This window comes from Rosa chinensis, chromosome 1, assembly GCF_002994745.2.
Source record: "Rosa chinensis cultivar Old Blush chromosome 1, RchiOBHm-V2, whole genome shotgun sequence".
Classification (NCBI taxonomy): domain Eukaryota; kingdom Viridiplantae; phylum Streptophyta; class Magnoliopsida; order Rosales; family Rosaceae; genus Rosa; species Rosa chinensis.
In genome coordinates, this window is record NC_037088.1 from 20,941,884 (window position 1) to 20,947,883 (window position 6,000).

Below are 6,000 nucleotides of genomic sequence, written 5' to 3' on the forward strand. Positions count from 1 at the left end.
GGTTTAAAAATTTTAACCTTGTTGTTTAAGCGGTCAAACTCTTAGAGTGTTTGGGTAAGTGGGGTTAACTAACCCAAGAAATGATCATATTTCCCATATTGTATATGGAATTAGTGGCACTTTTAAAGAATTTTATGGAATTTAAAAGTCTGGATGTGTTCAATACAGACTTTTAAGAATCCATAAAAGACTAGGTGTATTCAATTAGGATTTTTAAAAATCTTTATGAATTCCACCAAAGTATAGGGTATTCAATTAGCACTTTTAAAAATGAATAGAAGTTCAGGGGTATTCAAAATATCATTCATACATACAGAATTGGAAAATCATGGACTTTGTAGTGTTCAGTATAAATACTACACTCTAGTATTTTCCAGCCACCAGACCAAAGATTTTGAGCATGGGAAAAGTTTATCAAATCATCTCACTGCGCGCGAAGAGGTTGTTCCTCCCATCATCTATCTTGTTTTGCTTCTCTATCGTTTCTCTAATCTCTTGTGGTATCAGAATTTTTTGATGCCCAACATGTTCATTGTTGTTGTCGAATGTGATGTTTTCGTCTTTCAATTGATTTATGAAACCCTAAAAAATATTATCGTCTACTCCTAGAACCCTAAAACCTATATTGTCTTCTATAGTCTACAAATATATGTTGTTTGATTATATTCAAGCATCTTCCATATGTAGTTGCTACTACTATCCACTTGATGAGTCCAAACTAAAGTTTGATACAATTTTCAGTCTTTTGAAACCCAATAGGTTCTATTGCCCAAGTGAATATTTCTTCGGTTCTTTTTTTTTTTTCGAAAGAATTTTGTTCTTTTCTTAGGTATTGAATCGACTTTGCATAGCAATGCATCACCATTTTGTGGAAAAGATACCGAAGAAACACATACTCATTCATATATATCTATATGCTTTTGCATGTCTTTTTGTGTGTTTTGGATTGCTCAATGGGTATGTGTTTCCATTTACCATTTATTTTCTTATTAGGTTGCCTGATTATGAGGGACAAAGACCTACTGATTATAGGGCAGTGATAAAATATAAACTATTATATTAAATGATAGGAGACCTAGCTGTTGTGTATTCATAGGATAGAAAAGCCATTAATCACTGTTAACTTAAGCTTCGACCACTCTCTATATGTGATTGATTTGAAAGGTACAGAGCCTCTTCCAAGTTAATTACAAATCTATCATTATTCTTTCATGATGTATCATGAAGATAGCTCTATAATATTATCTATGATCAGTCCTTTCTAAATGAGTAATATAATAGCAAAGTTTTCCATATAATAAGATCATCACACCCCTAATTAATTGGTTAGGACACTTATCATTGGCTTATTTCATGTTCATTGCTCCACCCTATGATAAACTAGGAGCACTTTTTTTTCATAACATTATAGTGTCTTGCTCGTAGAAGACCAAAATATAGGTATTTAACCCAGATTACTACAGAGTTGAATGATATGATCATGGAGCTGTATCCTTCTAATTTATTCCATGGAGATGAACCAATCCTGGCCAGTTAGAAATCTCAACAGCTAGCTAACTCTGCTCATAAATCGACAAGTCTTAAACAGAATTTATAATGAAAAGACATTTGGTTGACTTGTTGTGGCATAACTATCAATTTTTTTTTATCAAGCTTAAATATGTGGTACCTAACCAGTCTAGGATAAAATTCTTATTTTGCTTCTGGATCACATATGAGTTGTTTTGATATAAAATTTTGTACCCTTTTGTGTGTTTGTACTGCTTCATTTTGCTTTAATTTTTTGTGTCTTTTCCGTTTTCTAGCTGGTAGAATAATTTTTTCAATAGAGCAAAAATTTTAGTGTTTTGTTAGGCAAATATTAATCTGATTACGGTATCTTGTTTTCAATGTTGTAATTACATTGTTTTGAATATTAATATTTCAATTGATAAAAGATTGCATGTATGATTACTTTTTAACAATCATATAGATGGGAGACTCACAGGGAAATGGTAAACGAATGGATCATAAAACTTGGATTGCAGAAGTTAGCAATGTTTTGCTTCAACTCACGGTTGAAGGTGCCAAACTTGCGTTAGGTGATATAGTGAGAAGCAAACAAACAGTAGAGGTGAAGCTACTTCCTAAACTTAAAGAATAACTTGGTTATGATATAACTTTTAGCCATTACCAAAGCTGAGTGAATTGGTTTAAGAAACAATACACTAATTACTCTCAACTTATGTGTCATATATAGTTCTGGATTTGGGTGGGACCAGATTACAAAGTGATTTACTGCTTAAGATGAAGTATGGGAAGATTATTTGAGGGTGAGCTTATTGCCTTTTATCTTATTCTAATTTTGGATTACTAATTATATCGAATGGTTATCATATTGATATCTTGTTTTTTTTTTTTTTAATTAGTCACATCCAACACATGAATTTTCGGACAGATACTTTCCTAGACTATGAGGACTTGAAAATTGTAGCTAACAATGGAACTGCAACTGGAATGGGCTCAATCAATCTAGGTGATGATATAGATGCCACGACAAATGAAGCGGAAGGTAACGATCTTGGGGAATAGGTGGCATTGATGGACTAGTTTTTTTTTTATCAAAATACTCACATGTTTGTACAAAGTGAAAATAAGTCATCACACATAGAAAACTCACCATCTCTTTCACATCAACCCTCCCAAGGTACCAATGTAGATGCTCCACCACATAGCAGGACTCAAGGAAAGCAGAGTAGAACTAACTATCAAAATAGCAGCAGCTTAAAGGAGGCAATTGGTCAAACTGAGGTTCTAGAAAAGCTATCAACTGGCATTGATAAAATTATTAGAAACTTTGACAAAATTTGTCGCTTAATGAAGAATAGAGAATTAAGAGAGAGTGAGTGTTGGAATGCTCTTAAGGAGATCCCAGGATTAACTGATGAGGCTTGGTTTATGGCTGTTGGTTTGTTTAACACTAAAGAAAGCAAGATATCTTCTTGAAGATAACTCCTGATAAACGACATGCATGATTGGATCACCTATAAGCAAATCCAATAGGTGTGGGTGAATCTTCCTTGAGACACTTAATAAACAATATGCAAGTTCTGCTATTAATTTGAAGTTATGGAATTTGGTTTTATTTTGTTTGCATTGCAGCTTGTTTTGAATGATATTACAACTTGATTTTTTTATTTGAATAATTATGAGTTTTGATTTGCTTTTGAATTAATGTTAATATTGTATTATGACATTCTTCTAATATGTTTAGGTATTTTCTCTATTAGCCATGTCTGAAATGGACATGTATGGAGCTGATGAACAAGAAGAAGAGTTTTATGAGGCTATTAAGATTTTATTAATGGCAATACAAGCATTGGTTTATGTGTTATATGACCTTATGTTCAACATACGTGGTGAACATATTAGACGTCAACTGACTCTGCGACCAATGACATCAAATGGATACATATATATGAACAAAATATTGGATAGAGACCCACGAATCATTCGGGAGTTGTATAGAATGTATCCTGATGTGTTTCGAAAATTATATAGCATCATGATTACATGCATTTTTATGCGCGTAATTACACTCTAAATACTAGAATTAAGCTAATATTTAAGTTAATTATTATGTAATTAATTCATTTTATTTATTTGCAGGTAATAAGCCGAGTTGCTGAAATTGAGAGAAAATGGTGCGAAATTAGAGCAAATTAGAGTCAACTCCGACTAAATGACGAAAAATCAACTGATTGACCACCGCATCAACCAAGTCAACTTAGCCCGATAGCATGAAGTCCAAGGCCCAAGACCAAAGAAGCACAAGTGAAGACTCAAGCCCATTTGTATTATATCTTTGTATTCAAATTTTAAATTCAAAATGGATTTAATGAGAATAATAATAGTGGACCACACCTCACACACATCACACATGTGGATGAGATATTTATTTGTGTTCACACTAGACACATACTCACTTACACTTTTACCCTCCGATTTTCTTTATATTTTCCAAAATGTTTTCTAATCTTCTAATTTTCTACATTTTTATTAAGTTGTTTTAGTCTTTTCATTTTACCCATTTTCTACTTGTTTTTTAGCCCTTGGATCTAGGGTACAAGTCCAATCTTGACCCTTGAACACCCATTTAAGCACCTTTGCACACACATTTCACAAGCTTAACACCCATTTTTCTACACCCTAGGCCTTTTGGCCGAATTTGGGGACTTCTCTCCTCTCCTCCTCCTCCATTTTCTACATTTTCTTTGGTTTTATTTTAGGAATATGAAGGACTACTCACACAAAACTTCAAGGATCCATCAAGGGGCTCAATCTCCACAAGATTCAAGATTTAGGTATTTTGTGGGGTTGTAATTCAAGGCTAGTCATGCTAGCTTCATACTATTTGTGACTATCTTTGTTTTCTCCTACACTTTTCTACTCTTTACTATTTGAATTTTGTAATTTTGATGTTCATGAATATGGGTTGTGAGTAGTTACTTTTGGGAGCTAGGGTCTAACTCTAGCTCAATTTTGATGAATGAACATATTTTCAAGTGATAAATAATATATTTTCATATGGGTGCACTCTAATTACTATGTCAATTGATTGTTGATTCATAAATTTTAGGGAATTGACCACTCTCTTTGTTATGTTTTGAGATTTGTGTTGTGTGATACAATTGGTGGTTCTTTTGTTCACTAGCTTCATGTAATTAGTGTGGTATGTCAAGTAGTTGCTTAATCGAGAATTAATGATTGTCTAAGTTTCTATTTTCTTGTACCCATCACCTTTAATCCTAGACGTTGTGGCCCTAACAAGGCATAATGATTAGGGTTAGAGAGTTCATTCTTGCCTTACTCGGAAGAATGGATACCAAATGAGAGAAATTGACTTAGTGGCCTTAATCGGCATTAGGTAGAGAACTAAGTAATCGTTACATTCTAGGTTGTAACTATTGCATGCTTAAATCCCTAATTTCTAGAGCTCTACGCCTTTAGTTCATGTTTTGGTAGCTCATGAGTTCATATTTGTCCTAACCGAAAATGTGAGGAAATTCGACTTAGTGGCCTTGACCGGCATTAAGTACGAGATTTGGTTCTCATGAAAATATGTTTGTTTACTTGAAATGTGTTTGTTGCATTGAAATTGCTAGAGAGTGATGCGTAACACCCAAAGTCTATTTCTCTCTTTCATTTTTCTTCATTTTTAATTGTTATTGTTAATTTAGTTTTTGACTTAGTCTTTTAGAAAATTAAAATCACAATTTTGAATCATAATTTTTACCTCATTGTAAATAGTCTTTTATGTAGCATCATATAAGAAAAAACACCTTTACGGGTTACAAGACACATTTGTGTTGGAGACATGCTTAATTGTAACCTTTTTATGGGTTGTTGGCCAAAACAATCGATACAGTGAACCTTGGCTGATATTTGAGCGATCTCACTTCACTGTTAGCGGAAATTTCAACAAAGTCTTGAAGGCTTTAAATACAATAGCACCAGAGTTTATGGCTAAACCTGAGTCCATACCACCTAACATAAGAGAAAGTGCAAGATTTTATCCTTACTTTAAGGTAAGCAATGCAATGTTGATTGGTAGTTATTTATTTCATTGTACACTAATGAAGAAATTCATTATCTTTCTTTTCAGCTATTGTATATCTTTTTCCATTGTTTTAGGATTGCGTTGGAGCTACTGATGGCACACATATTCCAGCAACGGGAAGATATTACAAAATGTGAAGATATTGAAATCGCCATTCGAAGATATCACAAAATGTGTTAGCTGCTTGTAACTTTGATTTACTATTCATATATGTGATTAGTGGATGGGAGGGTTCCTCTCATGATTCAAAAATGTTAAATGATGCAATTTTTAGACGAAATGGACTCAAAGTGCCACAAGGAATGGTCTTATATGCATATAAAAATTTCAGCATGCTTATTACAATTTATGTCATAGCATATATTCCATACTAATTGCAAATGTTTTTTATAATTAGGTAA